The sequence below is a fragment of the Hyperolius riggenbachi genome, chromosome 12, assembly GCF_040937935.1.
Source record: "Hyperolius riggenbachi isolate aHypRig1 chromosome 12, aHypRig1.pri, whole genome shotgun sequence".
Lineage (NCBI taxonomy): Eukaryota > Metazoa > Chordata > Amphibia > Anura > Hyperoliidae > Hyperolius > Hyperolius riggenbachi.
In genome coordinates this window covers 117,362,821-117,383,878 of record NC_090657.1, presented here as the reverse complement: position 1 = coordinate 117,383,878, position 21,058 = coordinate 117,362,821, and positions in this window count along the sequence as shown.

Sequence of the window (21,058 nt, the reverse complement as noted above, 5' to 3'; positions counted from 1 at the left end):
TTCTCCAGGGTGACGGTGGGTGAGCGCTATAGATGAGCTAGGTGGGGAGCAGAGCAAAAAGTTACGCTGGAGGGAGACGGAGCTGCTTTAGCTATACGCTATATAGCTAAAGAACAATAGCATCTTTGAATTTTGGCTCCAAGGCTCCCCATTGGTCTGTTATTACACCAATGGGGAGCCTTGGAGGCAAACTTTAAAGATGCATTTGTGCTGTAGAGCGGGAGCGGCAGTGTGTGGAGGCGGGAGAGGCAGTTAGTGGCGGCGGGTGCACGTCGCCAGTGGCGTAGCTAAGGAGCTGTGGGCCCCGATGCAGGTTTTACAATGGGGCCCCCCAAGCACTCTATACATGACAATTGATACGGCGCACCAAAACCTACCAATGGCAACTACAGTGTCAGAGATGCAAGAAGGGGATGGGGAACAATCTGTTAATGATTACCACTATTCAAAGTATCTATAGAAGTGATTATTATGAGCACAGGACCAATAGAGAGCTAATACTGTGGTTGAGGGAGGGCCCTTTGGGGCCCCTCTGGCCCAAGGGCCCCGATGCGGTCGCTACCTCTGCACCCCCTATTGCTACGCCCCTGCACGTCGCTCACCCACTGTCACCCTGGAGCTCCCATAATACCCTGATATTTTACACAGAACATTAAAAAATATACATTTATATACATGTTAATACATTATCTATCATTTTACCGTATTTAAACAGTGCTGCTCGGGTACCCCTTTTCAAAATCCGGACCAGATTCGGATCTGGATACCCCGCTATCTGATCAGGGTCGGATATCCGAGTTCAAAATTTCCCGATCCAAATCGGATATCCGACCCTAGTATCCAGCGGATTCGGATATCCGGATAGAAAACCGGAAGTGGCCTTTAAATTTATTTAAAAATGTGTTTTAGGGTATATGAGGCATGTAGCATCATTATTTTGTAAAGGGGAACACTAACTGATGTGGGGACTTAAAATCCCCCCCCCTGAAAAAAAAATGGCTGTCAATTAACATTAGGCCTAGGTTCCAGACAGCCCACATTGTGTCCAAAGTCCAACCGCACAACTGGGACATGACAGTTTTCAGCCAAGACAACTCCAAAAAATTATGCAGCACTTCTGTTTTGGGTTAAATATAGGTGGTATTAGTGGCCTATGGCACCCTGGCCTGGCGGTGGGAGCTGCACAGGCAGCAGGAGCAGGGCAATGCAGCAGCAGCAGGTGTAATGTGTGCCAGGAGCATGCCGGACGTGGCATATTGCAATTGGCACGTATCATGTGGCACTTTGCACGTGTCACGTGGCACTTGGCAAGTGCCGTGTGACACGTGCCAAGTGCCAAGTGACACGTGCCAAGTGCTGCCGAGTGACAGTCAGACACCAGAGGAGAAGACACTAGTTCACACTAACTGTCACACTGCCACTGCTCGCAACACAGTAATCCTATCCCCTAATCCCTAACCTAACCTATACCTAACCTACCCTAACCTATACCTTGCCATCAGGCAGCAGCTGGCCTGGTCTGTGCAGAGCACACACACAGACACATAGCAGCTGCCTGCAGCACACACTCTGTCACACAAATGACATCAAGCTAATTAATGATTTATCAATAGTGTAGTGATAGTCAGTGGTGCTTACCGACAGGTTGTGATCACGAGTTGCCGTGATTTCACAACCATTTTTAAGCTATCAGCCATGGGTATTCGTTGGCGTGGACCAATTTTCAATCACTAAAATCCGCTTCGGCAGATCGTGAATGCGTACATTCGATCGCATTCACGCTCGTGAAAACGGCACAGAAGTCGTGGTTAGGTCGTGAATAGCGTAAGTAGGCGGAAGTGACTTCCCTGGCGCTAATCAGAGGCTCCCAGCCAGGCCCTAGCAACCAATCATAGGAAGGGAGGCTATGCCCTCCCCTCCTGAATATAAAGCGGCGGCCATGATGGAAAAGCTCCATCATTGCTAGACTGTGGCACTGAGAGGATTATCTCCAGGCCATTGTACCTAAAGCAAGAGCATTTTGTGTGTGAAAACCCAGCGTTTTAACAGCTAACAGTGACCAATTTTGGCTATCTCCCCTTATGATGTATGCCTTTTTTCCTTTTGATGTTCCTTTCTCCTTTGGGAGATTTTGGGTTCTCTGTTCTTTGTTTTTATCTTGTACATATATATTTTTTCTATATATACAATGTTAATGTTAATTCCTGCATTATGCACTGGATTGTATGTGTGGGTGGGAGAGAGTGTTTTGTGCACCTTTTTCCAGAATGTGACCACGCCCACATCGGGGTGGGTCTGGGGCGGGCACTTTATACTGACATCCCTATTTATGTGTTCAAGCTGCCATTCTCATGTTAGCTATGATTAAGGACGTATAGTCCGAAACATGTCAGCTGTATGATGCTTGCCATGGTTGTTCTTTGAATATGTCCATAATAAAAGATTACTTCCAACTGACAAGTGCGGACCTCCTCTCTTGTGCTGTTGGTTTCAGGAATGGAACAAGATGTTCCAAAATTTTATATGGGCAAGGTCACAGCGTAGGATAGCATTCTCTATTACTTCAAGGGGTAAGGATCTCGGGGGTATGGCAGTTCCAGACATCTACAGATATTATACTAGCATTCATCTAGCTCGTGTGCTGGATTGGAGAATAAATGAGGACAATAGATTATGGGTAAGAATGGAGGGATGCTGCCTCCGCCGAGACCTTCTCCTTTCCTGGATTCCAGCTCAGATACGAGCTGCTTTGTTGGTTCCCTCCCATCCCCTTATCATACCTACGGTATCAATTTTAGCTAAAGTAATTGAGAGATGGCGACATTTTGATGGAATATCCCCAGTGATATCAATTGTAAATAATCCAGATTTTGGACCAACTAAAGACAAGGCTTGGTGTAAGGCTAATCATCTTCCTATGGATATGAGACTTATAGACTTAGTAGGTAATAGTGAACTAGCTATCTCTCCCTTACTTGATTCCCATAAAATTAATTATTTCGTTGCTGTAAAACTAAAGAGTTATTGCAAGAATTTGGAGAGAAAGGAGGGTGTTATTAGCAACAAAGTAAACAATTTTGAAAGATGGTTCCTATTAAAACAAAGGCCACCGAGGACTCTCTCAAACATTTATAAAGTGCTGGATGCCACCCTCCACAGGGTCCTCCCACGATTCTGTGACAGTTGGGAAAAATGTGAAGGAATTAAAATGAATGGAAAATTATGGGCTAGAGTTTTTTAAAAAATCTGGAGTATATCGGACACCTATATTCAGCTTACCCAATATAAATTAATAGCCAGATGGTACCTGTCGCCAGTTCGTATGTTCAGATACGGCTTAGCTGTCAATGAAACCTGCTGGAACTGCGGACGGGATTCAGGTACCTTCTTGCATATGATGTGGAGCTGCCCTGTGGTGGAGGGCTTCTGGAAAGTGGTGGAGGAATTTTGCTCCGGGTACTTTATCCCTGGGGTTACATTAGATGTAAACTGGGCAATTTTTGGGATTAAAGATACAAAAGAAGCAGAAGGTGGTCCTGAGCGAAAAACTATTGGTAGATTTGGGGGTAAGCTTAGCTAGGAGGCTTATTATTAAAAAATGGAAAAATCTGGAACCACTCTCCCTTGGAGAATGGAAAAAGGATATTATAGCATTTCTAAATAATAGAGTTTGGATAGGAGAAGATGATGTGACTGAAAGGTCTAATGCTACTTGTTGGGTTGTTATGAAATGGATTAGGGAGAAGAGTGTTGTCTGACTTCCGTATACCTCTTTGTTTTTGTAAGGAGGAGGAGAGGACCTAGAAGTGTCAGAGTTTTTTGGGGGGAAGCAGTGCTCAGCAGAGCTCGAATATTCGAGTAGCTCGAATATTCGAGCTCTTTTTCAGCTATCCGAGCTCGGTATTCGAGCTCCGAATAGCTGTAGCTATTCGAATGGGCTATCCGAGTACACTCGAATAGCCCATTCACTATTCGAGCTATTCGAGCAAACGGCGCTATTCGAGCTCGGTACCGAGCTCGAATAGCGTCATAGCCCAGATTGATGTCCTTAGAGCCAATCAGAGGGCTCCCAGGCCCTCTGACGGCAGCCAATCACAGAGGGGGACCCTGGCCAGCCCCTACCCTATAAATAGCGGCCGCCATGTTCCGTTTCTCCATGCTTGCCTGAGACTTGTACAGAGAGAGAGTTGCTCCTTTGTGCTTTGGCTTAGCAAGTGCTCTATTGTGATCATTTACCTAGCGTTTTTGCTCACCTACACCTGCCATATACACCTATATTGTTGTTAGTTAGATAGACATTGTATTTTAGTTAGTAGCTTGTGTGTTACATTAGAGACAGGCAGCTGCTGCAAGCTTACAGGTTTAGGCCTCAGGGGGGCCTTGCCTCTGTGGGCAGCTGTCCTCTGTTTATTTCTCTCATCTATACCAGTATTTCTGCTGTCCTTTACTAATAGTATTGTAGTTATACTGTACTAGGAGTAGGACACTCACTGACTGTCACTGTTTATAGGCTACTAGCTAGCTCCTGCGTGTGTGCACTCACTCACTGTCTGTGTGTACACACACTCTATTTCCTTCTGATTACTGATAGATTATTGTTAGTTAGTTGTACTTACTGTTACTACTTACTCTTACTGTACTAGGAGTCTAGGACACTCAGTCAGACAGTCACTGTGTTCATAGGCTACTAGCTCCTGCGTGCGGTCACTCACTGTCTGAGTGTACACACACCACCCACACTCCATTTCCTTCTGATCGCTGATTGATTATTGTAATTAGTTAGTTCTACTTACTGTTACTACTTACTCTTACTGTACTAGGAGTCTAGGACACTCAGTCACTGTGTTCATAGGCTACTAGCTCCTGCGTGCGGTCACTCACTGTCTGAGTGTACACACACCACCCACACTCCATTTCCTTCTGATCGCTGATTGATTATTAGTTAGTTCTACTTACTGTTACTACTTACTCTTACTGTACTAGGAGTCTAGGACACTCAGTCACTGTGTTCATAGGCTACTAGCTCCTGCGTGCGGTCACTCACTGTCTGAGTGTACACACACCACCCACACTCCATTTCCTTCTGATCGCTGATTGATTATTGTAATTAGTTAGTTCTACTTACTGTTACTACTTACTCTTACTGTACTAGGAGTCTAGGACACTCAGTCACTGTGTTCATAGGCTACTAGCTCCTGCGTGCGGTCACTCACTGTCTGAGTGTATACACACCACCCACACTCCATTTCCTTCTGATCGCTGATTGATTATTAGTTAGTTCTACTTACTGTTACTACTTACTCTTACTGTACTAGGAGTCTAGGACACTCAGTCACTGTGTTCATAGGCTACTAGCTCCTGCGTGCGGTCACTCACTGTCTGAGTGTACACACACCACCCACACTCCATTTCCTTCTGATCGCTGATTGATTATTGTAATTAGTTAGTTCTACTTACTGTTACTACTTACTCTTACTGTACTAGGAGTCTAGGACACTCAGTCACTGTGTTCATAGGCTACTAGCTCCTGCGTGCGGTCACTCACTGTCTGAGTGTACACACACCACCCACACTCCATTTCCTTCTGATCGCTGATTGATTATTAGTTAGTTCTACTTACTGTTACTACTTACTCTTACTGTACTAGGAGTCTAGGACACTCAGTCACTGTGTTCATAGGCTACTAGCTCCTGCGTGCGGTCACTCACTGTCTGAGTGTACACACACCACCCACACTCCATTTCCTTCTGATCGCTAATTGATTATTGTAATTAGTTAGTTCTACTTACTGTTACTACTTACTCTTACTGTACTAGGAGTCTAGGACACTCAGTCACTGTGTTCATAGGCTACTAGCTCCTGCGTGCGGTCACTCACTGTCTGAGTGTACACACACCACCCACACTCCATTACCTTCTGATCGCTGATTGATTATTGTAATTAGTTAGTTCTACTTACTGTTACTACTTACTCTTACTGTACTAGGAGTCTAGGACACTCAGTCACTGTGTTCATAGGCTACTAGCTCCTGCGTGCGGTCACTCACTGTCTGAGTGTACACACACCACCCACACTCCATTACCTTCTGATCGCTGATTGATTATTAGTTAGTTCTACTTACTGTTACTACTTACTCTTACTGTACTAGGAGTCTAGGACACTCAGTCACTGTGTTCATAGGCTACTAGCTCCTGCGTGCGGTCACTCACTGTCTGAGTGTACACACACTAAATTTACTTGTGATTACTACTGATTATTGTAACTGCTAGTTGTACTTCCTGACTGTTACTACTTACTTACTGTACTAGGGGACACTCACTCAGTCACCTCACCAACCAACCCACTCCATTAAAGTACCCCACTTTTCACCCGCCCTTTTACAAAACTTTTGTCTATACGCCCAAAACATTGAAGATGTCTGGAAGTGGCAGCCAGCGCGGTTTGGGCAAGGGGAAGGGCAGCAAGGGAATCAGGAGGAGAGGGAGCAGCATTGTGGCAAGCCGCGGCCGCGGGCGCGCCACCATGCACAGTTCCGCAGCAGCAGCAGCAGCAGCGTCAGTGGCTAACATTCCTCCCATAGCCACTGGCCGTGGACGCCTTGGGCGCCGCCCAGCAGGAGCATCTGCAACTCACGCTGCAGAGACACAGCAGCAGCAGCGTGTAGCACCTGCTCCCATTTTCCTCCAGCCGGGTCGGAAACGTCCCATTGAGGAAAAGGATGCAGACACTGTGGTGCAACTCATGACGGAGGATGAGCAGCCCGCCATCAGCTCTGCATCCGAGGCCTCCACCCTCACCACCACCACCACCCCTGTTCGCAGCAGCCGCCCAGCAGGGTCTGGGGAGGAGGCCAGTTCACCGTCACTCGCCGACCTGTCATTCAGCAGTCTTTTGACCCCAGGCATCATGAGTAAATTGTCTGCTGTTGTTGGCGATCTTGAGGAGGAGATGCTGATGGGCACTTTGGGGGATGAGGGATTGGACAGCAAGACTGTGGCGACAGTCAAGCAGCCCATCCATGCATCAGGAGAGGAGTTTGGGGGGTCCTCATCCCAGCAGGACATGTTTCAGGAGGGGGAGGATGATGATGACCCGGTGACAGACAGAGACTGGGTGCCACCACCTCCAGGGGATGTCGTCCTCAGCAGCTCTGAGGAGGAGGAGGAGGATGCGCTTGTGGGCCTTGCAAGGAGGCGCATCATTGCAAGCATTGGCAGCGTCCCACAGCCTGCTGGTGTCTCAGGCTCAGCAGCAGCAGCATCAGCCAGTACCACCCCCAGCCGCACCCAAGCCCCCCCCCCCAACCACCACAGGGAGACAGGCAGCAGCGCTTCCATGCCGTAGGGGGAAGTTTCTGTCACCAATCTGGCGGTTTTTCACCATGCCCACTGTGTACAGCAAGTACGCCACTTGCAACCACTGTCAGCGGAAGTTGAGCAGAGGTGCAGACCCCTTAAAGTTCAGCACCAGCTCGCTCATCAACCACCTTGCGGCTAAACATTTCCACCAGCATGAGGAGTTCCAGAGGCTGAAGGCATCTGCTGCTGGCAGTGGCACCACACCCATCACTGCACAGCCTTCAGCAGCAGCAGCAGCAACAGCAGCCACCCGCCCTCCTGCTCCTCCAGCAGCACCAGCAGGAGTGCGGAAACGCACTGCTCCTCCCCCCTCTGCAACTCCTGCCGCCGACACTGAGGCCTGTTCTGGCAGCCAGTCCTCAGTGGCCTCCTCTGCTGTGTCTGCTGATTCCCGTGTCAGCAAAAGGCCACGCCAGAGCCTTTTGAGCGAGTCCTTCCAGGGGGTGGTTAGGGCTCTGCCTCCCAGCAGCCGTCGCGTGCGGCAGCTGAACGGCTTGCTGGCACGGGCCATGTGCTCCCAACTCCTGCCGTACACGCTCGTGCAGGAGGGGAGCGACATTCGTGCGCTGCTTGCTTGCGCAGCCCCAGACTGGCAGCTCCCCAGCAGACACTTCTTTGCCCGCAAGGCCATTCCTGCACTGCACCGCTTTGTGATGGCCAATGTGGAGCGAGGGCTGGAGCACGCGGTTGGTGAAAGGGTCCACGTCACCATGGACTCCTGGAGCAGCCGCTTCGGGACAGGCCGCTACCTGTCCTTCACTGTCCACTGGGTCAGCTTGGTGGAAGGGGGTGAGGATGGGAGAGCAGCAGCGGGCACAGCAGCAGCAGCAACACAGTGGGTGGTGCCACCCCGCAGGCTCAGGGGAACTGCAGCAGGTTCCTCCGATCCTCTGCCATCCTCCGGCACACCTGGCCAAACCCCCCGCCTCAGCAGCAGCGTGAAGGCCCGCCACTGCCAAGCGCTGCTGCACTTGGTCAGCCTTGGGAAGACCAAGCTGACGGCAACCCATGTGTTGGCCAAACTCCAGGAGCAGGAGAGGATTTGGCTGACCCCCAGAGGCCTCAGAGTCGGAGAGGTGGTGGCCGACAAAGGGGCCAATCTGGTTGCCGCAATAGACAGGGGAAACCTGACCCACATCCCCTGTCTTGCCCACGTGCTGAACCTGGTGGTGCAGAAGTTCCTGCGCACCTACCAGGGGATGGGCGAACTGCTGGAAACGGCAAGGAATGTTGTGCGTCACTTCCGGCGCTCGGCTGCAGCCTGTGCGAGCCTGGAAGACGTGCAAAAGGAGCTGGATCTGCCACGCCATCGGCTGATCCTTGACGTTCCGACTCGCTGGAACTCCACCCTGGCGATGTTGGAGCGTCTGGTTGAACAGAGGCGCGCTGTCAAACAGTACCTTGCCCTGGCCACTGTTTCCGCAGCTCTGAGAAGGGACAAGACCAGCAACTTCCCGTCCATCGTCCCCGATGATGACTGGAGGCACATGCAGCAGGTGTGCTTAGTGCTGGCTCCCTTCCTGCAGGCCACAAACATGGTGAGCAGGGACCATGCTATGGTCTGCGAGTGGGTGCCCCTGGTTTCTCTGCTGAACAGGGCCCTCGATGCTTTGCTGGAACAGGGAGCGGCAGCCTTGGACCAGCAGGAGCGGCAACCAGCTGCGCAGTCCACCTCTGAGGGGGAGGAGGAGGAGGACTTGGTGGAGGTCCCTGACCTGGCTGCTGATGAGGGGGATCAGCACAGCGCAGCTGAGTTGGTGCGGGGGTGGAGAGAGGATGAGGCGGCAGAGGAGGAGGATGAGGACAGCACTGACGTCGATGTGCCAGCAGACGTGGCCCGCCTCTTCCCAATGGCAGCGCACATGCTGACGTGCCTGCGCAGGGACCCCAGGGTGATCCAGATGAAGCAGAGGGAGGACATCTGGATCAGCATGATGTTGGACCCACGCCTCAAGGGGAAGTTGAGCCAGTTCCTGCCGCCTGCAGGAGGAGACCCAGCGCAACAAATAAGGAGCTTGCAGCAGGCCCTTGTTGAGCGCTTGGAGGAAGCCTTCCCCCAGCCTTCCACCCCCACTGTCCAGCAGCCAGCACAGAGGCAGCAGCAGGTGCCTGCATCCAGCAGCAGCAAGCGCCCCACAGACCTGCTGTCTCTCAGCCACGAGCTCTACAGGACTGTAGAGGCTCCGGCAGCAGTGACTAGAGAGGAGATGCATGCAGCAGCATCCTCCTCCGGTCACAGCCAGCGCCTGACCCGCATGGTGGCTGACTACATGGGGTCGTACAGCGGGCTTGACAGCGATGCCCCTGTTGATCCCATGGAGTATTGGGTCAAGCGCATGGAGATCTGGAGCGAGCTGGCGCAGTACGCCCTGGAAGTGCTGTCCTGCCCCCCTTCCAGCGTGCTGTCCGAGCGCTGCTTCAGTGCAGCTGGTGGCGTGGTCACCGAGAAACGCTCACGTCTGTCTCACAAGTCTGTGGACAGACTGACGTTTCTCAAGATGAACCAGGCGTGGGTGGAAGGCGAGTTCCTGGCCCCTGTTGTCGGCGAGAGGGGGACATGAACTGGCTGCCGGAACCATCGTTAATGTGCCTTACCACCCTTTACCACCTCCTGGCTCCTGCCTCCTGCTCACTAAGCCAGCCTGGTTCACTTTGACTATTACGTCGCCTGCAGCCACACATTTTACACCTACAGTGGGCTGCTGTGTACTGCCCTTCTGCTGTCTGTCTGTGTTTCCCACTGCCAGGGTACACAGAATTACCTTCTTCTGCTGCCACTCTGCCACCAGCTATTACGTCAAACAATAGCTATATTGGTTGCAAAACCAAAAACCAAAAAACCATAAAAAAAAAAAAGGTTTAATTTTTCTGAGGTGCCCGGGTTGAAAACTGTGTTGTCCCAGTTGTGTATTGGACACAATGTGGGCTGCACGACCGCTGTCTGGGACCTCCTGTTGTGTTTATTTACAGCCCTGGTATCACCGCTAGGTACCAGGGCTATTATGTCACGCTGCCTACCTGCTGCCACACTCACACTGCTCCTCCATACCTCCTCCTGCTGCTGCTGCTGCTGTCTGTCTGTGTTTCCCACTGCCAGGGTACACAGATGATTTACCTTCTGCTGCCACTCTGCCACCAGCTATTACGTCAAACAATAGCTGCTCGCCTACTCCTCCATTCCTCCTCCTGCTGCTGCTTCCTGTCTGTGTTTCCCACTGCCAGGGTACACAGATGATTTACCTTCTGCTGCCACTCTGCCACCAGCTATTACGTCAAACAATAGCTGCTCGCCTACTCCTCCATTCCTCCTCCTGCTGCTGCTGTCTGTCTGTGTTTCCCACTGCCAGGGTACACAGAATTAACTTCTGCTGCCACTCTGCCACCAGCTATTACGTCAAACAATAGCTATATTGGTTGCAAAACCAAAACCAAACAAACCATTAAAAAAAAAAAAAAAGGTTTAATTTTTCTGAGGTGCCCGGGTTGAAAACTGTGTTGTCCCAGTTGTGTATTGGACACAATGTGGGCTGCACGACTGCTGTCTGGGACCTCCTGTTGTGTTTATTTACAGCCCTGGTATCACCGCTAGGTACCAGGGCTATTATGTCACGCTGCCTACCTGCTGCCACACTCACACTGCTCCTCCATACCTCCTCCTGCTGCTGCTGCTGCTGTCTGTCTGTGTTTCCCACTGCCAGGGTACACAGATGATTTACCTTCTGCTGCCACTCTGCCACCAGCTATTACGTCAAACAATAGCTGCTCGCCTACTCCTCCATTCCTCCTCCTGCTGCTGCTTCCTGTCTGTGTTTCCCACTGCCAGGGTACACAGATGATTTACCTTCTGCTGCCACTCTGCCACCAGCTATTACGTCAAACAATAGCTGCTCGCCTACTCCTCCATTCCTCCTCCTGCTGCTGCTGTCTGTCTGTGTTTCCCACTGCCAGGGTACACAGAATTAACTTCTGCTGCCACTCTGCCACCAGCTATTACGTCAAACAATAGCTATATTGGTTGCAAAACCAAAACCAAACAAACCATTAAAAAAAAAAAAAAAAGGTTTAATTTTTCTGAGGTGCCCGGGTTGAAAACTGTGTTGTCCCAGTTGTGTATTGGACACAATGTGGGCTGCACGACCGCTGTCTGGGACCTCCTGTTGTGTTTATTTACAGCCCTGGTATCACCGCTAGGTACCAGGGCTATTATGTCACGCTGCCTACCTGCTGCCACACTCACACTGCTCCTCCATACCTCCTCCTGCTGCTGCTGCTGCTGTCTGTCTGTGTTTCCCACTGCCAGGGTACACAGATGATTTACCTTCTGCTGCCACTCTGCCACCAGCTATTACGTCAAACAATAGCTGCTCGCCTACTCCTCCATTCCTCCTCCTGCTGCTGCTGTCTGTCTGTGTTTCCCACTGCCAGGGTACACAGATGATTTACCTTCTGCTGCCACTCTGCCACCAGCTATTACGTCAAACAATAGCTATATTGGTTGCAAAACCAAAACCAAACAAACCATTAAAAAAAAAAAAAAAGGTTTAATTTTTCTGAGGTGCCCGGGTTGAAAACTGTGTTGTCCCAGTTGTGTATTGGACACAATGTGGGCTGCACGACCGCTGTCTGGGACCTCCTGTTGTGTTTATTTACAGCCCTGGTATCACCGCTAGGTACCAGGGCTATTATGTCACGGCGAGCTGCCTGCCTCATTGACTGCCTGCTGCCACACACTCATCCTCCTCCTCCTGCTGCTGAATTTACCTCCTGCTGTCTTTGTGTTTCCACTGCCAGGGAGCACATACAATGGCGCTTCCAACATGCGTGCGCCCACCAGCTATTTGTTACGCTCAAAAATAGCTGCATTTCTTTAAAAAAAAAATTGAAAAGAGAAATACGTGAAGAAGAAGAAGACGATATTGAAAAGGAAGGAGAAGATGAAGATGAAGATGAAGAAGATGAAGAAGATGAAGAAGATGAAGAAGATGAAGAAGATGAAGAAGATGAAGAAGATGAAGAAGATGAAGAAGATGAAGAAGATGAAGATGAAGATGAAGATGAAGATGAAGATGAAGATGAAGATGAAGATGAAGATGAAGATGAAGATGAAGATGAAGATGAAGATGAAGATGAAGATGAAGATGAAGATGAAGAAGAAGAAGAAGAAGAAGAAGATATAGAAGAAGAAGAAGATATAGAAGAAGAAGAAGAAGAAGATATAGAAGAAGATATAGAAGATATAGAAGAAGATATAGAAGATATAGAAGAAGAAGAAGAAGAAGAAGAAGATATAGAAGAAGATATAGAAGATATAGAAGAAGAAGAAGATATAGAAGAAGATATAGAAGATATAGAAGAAGAAGAAGAAGAAGATATAGAAGAAGATATAGAAGATATAGAAGAAGAAGAAGAAGAAGATATAGAAGAAGAAGATATAGAAGAAGATATAGAAGAAGAAGATATAGAAGAAGATATAGAAGAAGATATAGAAGATATAGAAGATATAGAAGAAGAAGAAGATATAGAAGATATAGAAGAAGAAGAAGAAGATATAGAAGATATAGAAGAAGAAGAAGAAGAAGATATAGAAGAAGAAGTATATACAGTAACACTACTGAACAAAATTAAGGACACAACTTCTCTTTCCACATTTTTTTTTTAAAGGAACATCCCCACATAATCACTTGCTGTTGTTACTTGGAAAAAAAGAGGTTTCTTGCATCATTCACCCTCAAAACAAGTGTTGGAAGCTATTTAAGGCCAATTCGAATAGTCAGCTCGAATAGTTAGCTCGAATACCGACTCGAATAGTGAGCTCGAAGTCCGAGGTCGAATCGAATAGTAAAAATTATTCGACTCGAATATTCGACTCACCTCGAATAATTTACTATTCGAATTCGACCAAACTCGAATTTTAAAAAGGGGTATTTGAGCATCACTAGGGGGAAGTATATGGAGGATGTATGAGGTATGCATGGGGTGTGGTAGGTGGGATGTCTGAGTGAACAGTAATCTGTCATTACGTTGTATTGTTTTACTATATTTCTAATATTTTTCTAATTCAAATAAGATTACTAAATAAAAGATATGGCAAACCATGATGCAACTATTTACCCAACAAGAGAAGGTGCTGATGAAGCCAATTTCTGGTTGAGATATGGCGTATTATCGCTGCTGAGAGTTTGCAAGAAAAAAGAAAAAAAAAAAGGACGTATAGTCCGAAACATGTCAGCTGTATGATGCTTGCCATGGTTGTTCTTTGGATATGTACATAATAAAAGATTACTTCCAACTGACAAGTGCGGACCACCTCTTTTGTGCTGTTATACTGTAGTTGTCAGTTGTATTTAGTTAGGTAGCCAGTGAGTCATTGCTGTAGTCAGTGTAGTCAGAGTGTACTGGTGGTGATTAGTGTGTCTAGTGCAGGCAGGGTCAGAGTGTACTGCTCACTTGTATTCAGCTAGCCAGTCATACACTTCAGCTACTACTTACAGACACTGCCAGTGCCAGTGCAGTTTATTTAGTAAGTGACATTGTGTACTGTGCTCACTGCTCACTGGTATTATTCATCTCATTCCCCAGTGATACCCTTCACTTAGGTTGTACTGTGTTCACTGCTCACTGGTATTAATCATCTCATTACCCAGTGATACCCTTCACTTAGGTTGTACTGTGTTCACTGCTCACTGATATTAATCATCTCATTCCCCAGTGATACCCTTCACTTAGGTTGTACTGTGTTCACTGCTCACTGGTATTAATCATCTCATTACCCAGTGATACCCTTCACGTAGGTTGTACTACTGTGTTCACTGCTCACTTGTATTAATCATCTCATTACCCAGTGATACCCTTCACTTACGTTGTACTACTGTGTTCACTGCTCACTGGTATTAATCATCTCATTACCCAGTGATACCCTTCACTTACGTTGTACTACTGTGTTCACTGCTCACTGGTATAAATCATCTCATTACCCAGTGATACCCTTCACTTACGTTGTACTGTGTTCACTGCTCACTGGTATTAATCATCTCATTACCCAGTGATACCCTTCACTTACGTTGTACTACTGTGTTCACTGCTCACAGGTATTAATCATCTCATTACCCAGTGATACCCTTCACTTACGTTGTACTACTGTGTTCACTGCTCAGTGGTATTAATCATCTCATTACCCAGTGATACCCATGCCCGTTTCTACAGGCGTGCGGACAGTGCCACCGCACGGGGCGCAGTGAGGGACTGAGGAGAAGGGGGGCACAGGCAGAAGGACGGGACTGACAGAGTGAGGGTGATGTGTGCTGAAGAGGAAAGAGAAGCAGAACTGCGATCAACTCTCTGTCACGTCTGACTCCTCCTGGGCGTCCTGTTGCCTTGGCTGCCGACGTCAAGTAATCACCACGTGACCACCGAGTGGTGACACTGACGTCCTGCAGCGGCACTGCAGAAGCCATCAGGACAATGAAGGAGTTCAGCTTGCTGCTGATGTGTTCCTGCGTGTGGTGGGGACTGGGGCAGGAGTAGGAACTGACAGGCAGCTGGGGGCTGAGGCTGATTTGTCACTGTGCTGGGGTCAGGTCCGTGGTGGCTACAAGCAGCTATCCCCATGCTGTCCCGATTTGGGACATCTAGACGAGGTTTCCCGGCCGCCATAAGCCCTGCCCCCGACCACGGAAGCCACGCCCCCCGCATGGGACACGGATGGCTAGGGTGGCTGGCTACAGTGTTGCCAACTTACGTCAGTGACGTCAGGTGTCACTGGTATTAATCATCTCATTACCCAGTGATACCCTTCACTTACATTGTACTACTATGTTCACTGCTCACTGGTATTAATCATCTCATTACTCAGTGATACCCTTCACTTAAGTTGTACTGTGCTCACTGCTCACTGGTATTATTCAGCTAGTTAGCCAGTGATTTTCTTCAGTTACTATTTACAGACAGTCAGACTGCCACTGCAGTTCGTTCACCACGTTTCGTGAGCCCATCATCAGTTTCTCACAGACCTCCACTGTGAGCAGCACTCCCAACAGCAGCAACAGTCAACGCCCCACGCAAGTTATAACATCCACCCCAGCAGCCAGTGGTCAGCAGCCCTCCCTGGACGAGAGCGTTGTGTCCGGCATCTGGGCAATTGAGGGCTGCCGTTGAGGAGATGATGGGTCCTGATGTGGAGGAGGAGGTTGGGCTCGGGCCAGCATCACAAGTTTATGTAGAGGATGATGAGGGGTCTGTGTCTGGGAATGTTGGGGTGGCAGAGGTGGTGGTGGGGGGAGGGGGTCAGGAGAAGAGTTCTATGATGATGATGATGATCGGGACCCTCTGTATGTGCCTCAGACCCCGGAAAACATGTTGTATCCTGTGTTTAGGTACTAAAGTCTGCCTTCACACTGCCTGGGTCCACGGATGCATATCATTTTTTGGGCAGCACTATCAAACTGTGGTACTATCAGTGAGTTGCCATGGTACTTCTGTGCTGCCGCACTAACTGTCCGCTTTGTCCTCCTGACTCAGTCACTGCTAAAGTCTGCCTTCACACTTCCCGGGTCATTGCAATCGCTGCAAAAAAAAATAAAAAAATTTAAAATATATATATATATATAACCTGTCTGGGTCTTTTTGGCGTCAGCTACTCATCCTGGTGGCCGCAGTGCAGCAGGGAAACCTCCAGCAAATCCCCTGCTTGGCCCACGTGCTGAATCTTGCGGTGCAGCGCTTCCTGCGCACCCACCAGGGGATGAACGACCTGCTGCAAGATGCCCGGGAGGTGGTACAGCTTTTCCGCCGCTCAGACACTGCCTCTGCACTCCTGTCCACCTTACAGCAGCAATATGGCAAGCCACACCGCCTAACAATAGATATGTCAACTAGCTGGAATTCAACTCGGGCCATTTTGGAGCGGCTGTGTAAGCACAGGCTGGCTCTTAAGGTGGCCACACACCATACAATTTTTTAAATATCTGTTCAATTCAAGGATTGCAATCAATTTCTCTGACTGATTGTAACATTTCAAAAATCTGACCAATGTACACACTCACGTATGTTAAATTTTTCCTCAATTATGATAAAAATGATTGGAAACTCTGAGAAAGTAGCTTAGGTGTATATATTAATAAACTGACAATCTACCACACAACATTCAATTTTCATAAAAATTGATCAGAAAAATCCAGCACTCGTGATCAACTTTTATCGAATAAAAACGGGAAATCCAATCAGATTTCTTGCTCGAATGAATATTGTAGCAAAAAAGTTTCTGTACTGTGTTAGCCAAACAAATTATATAGGTAGATAAAAAACAACGTTTTGTAAAAAATCATACCTTTTAATGGCTAACTAATAGAGTTAAATGATGCAAGCTTTCTGGGATCTAGTCCCCTTCTTCAGGCATATTTCCAGATGTAAGCTGAAGTAAAACACTGATGCAGATAAATGGTAAACACGAAGATGACAGTTGTGCTGGTTACTGTTTATCCGTTAGGTGTCAGGTGATCAGCAGGCTGGAGCCAGTGAGTTAGTGCAACTGCAACCATATATGAAATCCAGCAGGTTTCTGAAGATCATGAAGCCAAATCAATCATGTTACATAAGGTGTCATGAATCCTGTTCCACAATTTAAACCTTCTGTTAATGTCTTGAACATTTTCATAAATTTGTACTCAGAAATTTTTCTTGATTGATCATTTTTGAAGTTACCCTTAGGAACAAGTACATTTAGATCTTGCATGCTGTGTCCTGGTTCACAGAAGTGTTGGCCCACTGGTGTGTCCATTTTACCCTCATTAATTTTTGTAAAAATGAAGCACTTTTTTATTACATTATTTTCACTGGAGTTCCTCTTTAACCACTTCGGGACCACAGTCTTTTCGCCCCTTAAGGACCAGAGCCTTTTTCTCCATTCAGACCACTGCAGCTTTCACGGTTTATTGCTCGCTCATACAACCTACCACCTAAATGAATTTTACCTCCTTTTCTTGCCACTAATAAAGCTTTCTTTTGCTGCTATTTGATTGCTCCTGCGATTTTTACTTTTTATTATATTCATCAAAAAAGACATGAATTTTGGCAAAAAAATGATTTTTTTCACTTTCTGTGCTGACATTTTTCAAATAAAGTAAAATTTCTGTATACATACAGCGCGAAAAATGTGGACAAACATGTTTTGGATAAAAAAAAACCCATTCAGTGTATATTTATTGGTTTGGGTAAAAGTTATAGCGTTTACAAACTATGGTGCAAAAAGTGAATTTTCCCATTTTCAAGCATCTATGACTTTTCTGACCCCCTGTCATGTTTCATGAGGGGCTAGAATTCCAGGATAGTATAAATACCCCCCAAATGACCCCATTTTGGAAAGAAGACATCCCAAAGTATTCACTGAGAGGCATAGTGAGTTCATAGAAGATATTATTTTTTGTCACAAGTAAGTGGAAAATGACATTTTGTGACAAAAAAAAAAAAAAAAAAAAGTTTCCATTTCTTCTAACTTGCGACAAAAAAAAATGAAATCTGCCACGGACTCACCATGCCCCTCTCTGAATACCTTGAAGGGTCTACTTTTCAAAATGGGGTCATTTGTGGGGTGTGTTAACTGTCCTGACATTTTGGGGGTGCTAAATTGTAAGCACCCCTGTAAAGCCTAAAGGTGCTCATTGGACTTTGGACCCCTTAGCGCAGTTAGGCTGCAAAAAAGTGCCACACATGTGGTATTGCCGTACTCAGGAGAAGTAGTATAATGTGTTTTGGGGTGTATTTTTACACATACCCATGCTGGGTGGGAGAAATATCTCTGTAAATGACAATTTTTTAATTTTTTTTACACACAATTGTCCATTTACAGAGTTATTTCTCCCACCCAGCATGGGTATGTGTAAAAATACACCACAAAACACATTATACTACTTCTCCCGAGTACGGCGATACCACATGTGTGGCACTTTTTTGCACCCTAACTGCGCTAAGGGGCCCAAAGTCCAATGAGTACCTTTAGGATTTCACAGGTCATTTTGCGACATTTGGTTTCAAGACTACTCCTCACGGTTTAGGGCCCCTAAAATGCCAGGGCAGTATAGGAACCCCACAAATGACCCCATTTTAGAAAGAAGACACCCCAAGGTATTCCGTTAGGAGTATGGTGAGTTCATAGAAGATTTTATTTTTTGTCACAAGTTAGCGGAACATGACACTTTGTGGAAAAAAACAATTAAAATCAATTTCCGCTAACTTGTGACAAAAAAATAAAATCTTCTATGAATTCCCCATACTCCTAACTGAATACCTTGGGGTGTCTTCTTTCTAAAATGGGGTCATTTGTGGGGTTCCTATACTGCCCTGGCATTTTAGGGGCCCTAAACCGCGAGGAGTAGTCTGGAAATCAAATTCCGCAAAATGACCTGTGAAATCCTAAAGGTACTCATTGGACTTTGGGCCCTTTAGCGCAGTTAGGGTGCAAAAAAGTGCCACACATGTGGTATTGCCGTACTCGGGAGAAGTAGTATAATGTGTTTTGGGGTGTATTTTTACACATACCCATGCTGGGTGGGAGAAATAACTCTGTAAATGGACAATCGTGTGTAAAAAAATCAAAAGATTGTCATTTACAGAGGTATTTCTCCCACCCAGCATGGGTATGTGTAAAAATACACCACAAAACACATTATACTACTTCTCCCGAGTACGGCAATACCACATGTGTGGCACTTTTTTGCACCCTAACTGCGCTAAAGGGCCCAAAGTCCAATGAGTACCTTTAGGATTTCACAGGTCATTTTGCGACATTTGGTTTCAAGACTACTCCTCACGGTTTAGGGCCCCTAGAATGCCAGGGCAGTATAGGAACCCCACAAATGACCCCATTTTAGAAAGAAGACACCCCAAGGTATTCCGTTAGGAGTATGGTGAGTTCATAGAAGATTTTATTTTTTGTCACAAGTTAGCGGAACATGACACTTTGTGGAAAAAAACAATTAAAATCAATTTCTGCTAACTTGTGACAAAAAAATAAAATCTTCTATGAATTCCCCATACTCCTAACTGAATACCTTGGGGTGTCTTCTTTCTAAAATGGGGTCATTTGTGGGGTTCCTATACTGCCCTGGCATTTTAGGGGCCCTAAACCGTGAGGAGTAGTCTGGAAATCAAATTCCGCAAAATGACCTGTGAAATCCTAAAGGTACTCATTGGACTTTGGGCCCTTTAGCGCAATTAGGGTGCAAAAAAGTGCCACACATGTGGTATTGCCGTACTCGGGAGAAGTAGTATAATGTGTTTTGGGGTGTATTTTTACACATACCCATGCTGGGTGGGAGAAATAACTCTGTAAATGGACAATCGTGTGTAAAAAAATCAAAAGATTGTCATTTACAGAGGTATTTCTCCCACCCAGCATGGGTATGTGTAAAAATACACCACAAAACACATTATACTACTTCTCCCGAGTACGGCAATACCACATGTGTGGCACTTTTTTGCACCCTAACTGCGCTAAAGGGCCCAAAGTCCAATGAGTACCTTTAGGATTTCACAGGTCATTTTGCGACATTTGGTTTCAAGACTACTCCTCACGGTTTAGGGCCCCTAGAATGCCAGGGCAGTATAGGAACCCCACAAATGACCCCATTTTAGAAAGAAGACACCCCAAGGTATTCCGTTAGGAGTATGGTGAGTTCATAGAAGATTTTATTTTTTGTCACAAGTTAGCGGAACATGACACTTTGTGGAAAAAAACAATTAAAATCAATTTCTGCTAACTTGTGACAAAAAAATAAAATCTTCTATGAATTCCCCATACTCCTAACTGAATACCTTGGGGTGTCTTCTTTCTAAAATGGGGTCATTTGTGGGGTTCCTATACTGCCCTGGCATTTTAGGGGCCCTAAACCGTGAGGAGTAGTCTGGAAATCAAATTCCGCAAAATTACCTGTGAAATCCTAAAGGTACTCATTGGACTTTGGGCCCTTTAGCGCAGTTAGGGTGCAAAAAAGTGCCACACATGTGGTATTGCCGTACTCGGGAGAAGTAGTATAATGTGTTTTGGGGTGTATTTTTACACATACCCATGCTGGGTGGGAGAAATAACTCTGTAAATGGACAATCGTGTGTAAAAAAATCAAAAGATTGTCATTTACAGAGGTATTTCTCCCACCCAGCATGGGTATGTGTAAAAATACACCACAAAACACATTATACTACTTCTCCCGAGTACGGCAATACCACATGTGTGGCACTTTTTTGCACCCTAACTGCGCTAAAGGGCCCAAAGTCCAATGAGTACCTTTAGGATTTCACAGGTCATTTTGCGACATTTGGTTTCAAGACTACTCCTCACGGTTTAGGGCCCCTAGAATGCCAGGGCAGTATAGGAACCCCACAAATGACCCCATTTTAGAAAGAAGACACCCCAAGGTATTCCGTTAGGAGTATGGTGAGTTCATAGAAGATTTTATTTTTTGTCACAAGTTAGCGGAACATGACACTTTGTGGAAAAAAACAATTAAAATCAATTTCTGCTAACTTGTGACAAAAAAATAAAATCTTCTATGAATTCCCCATACTCCTAACTGAATACCTTGGGGTGTCTTCTTTCTAAAATGGGGTCATTTGTGGGGTTCCTATACTGCCCTGGCATTTTAGGGGCCCTAAACCGTGAGGAGTAGTCTGGAAATCAAATTCCGCAAAATTACCTGTGAAATCCTAAA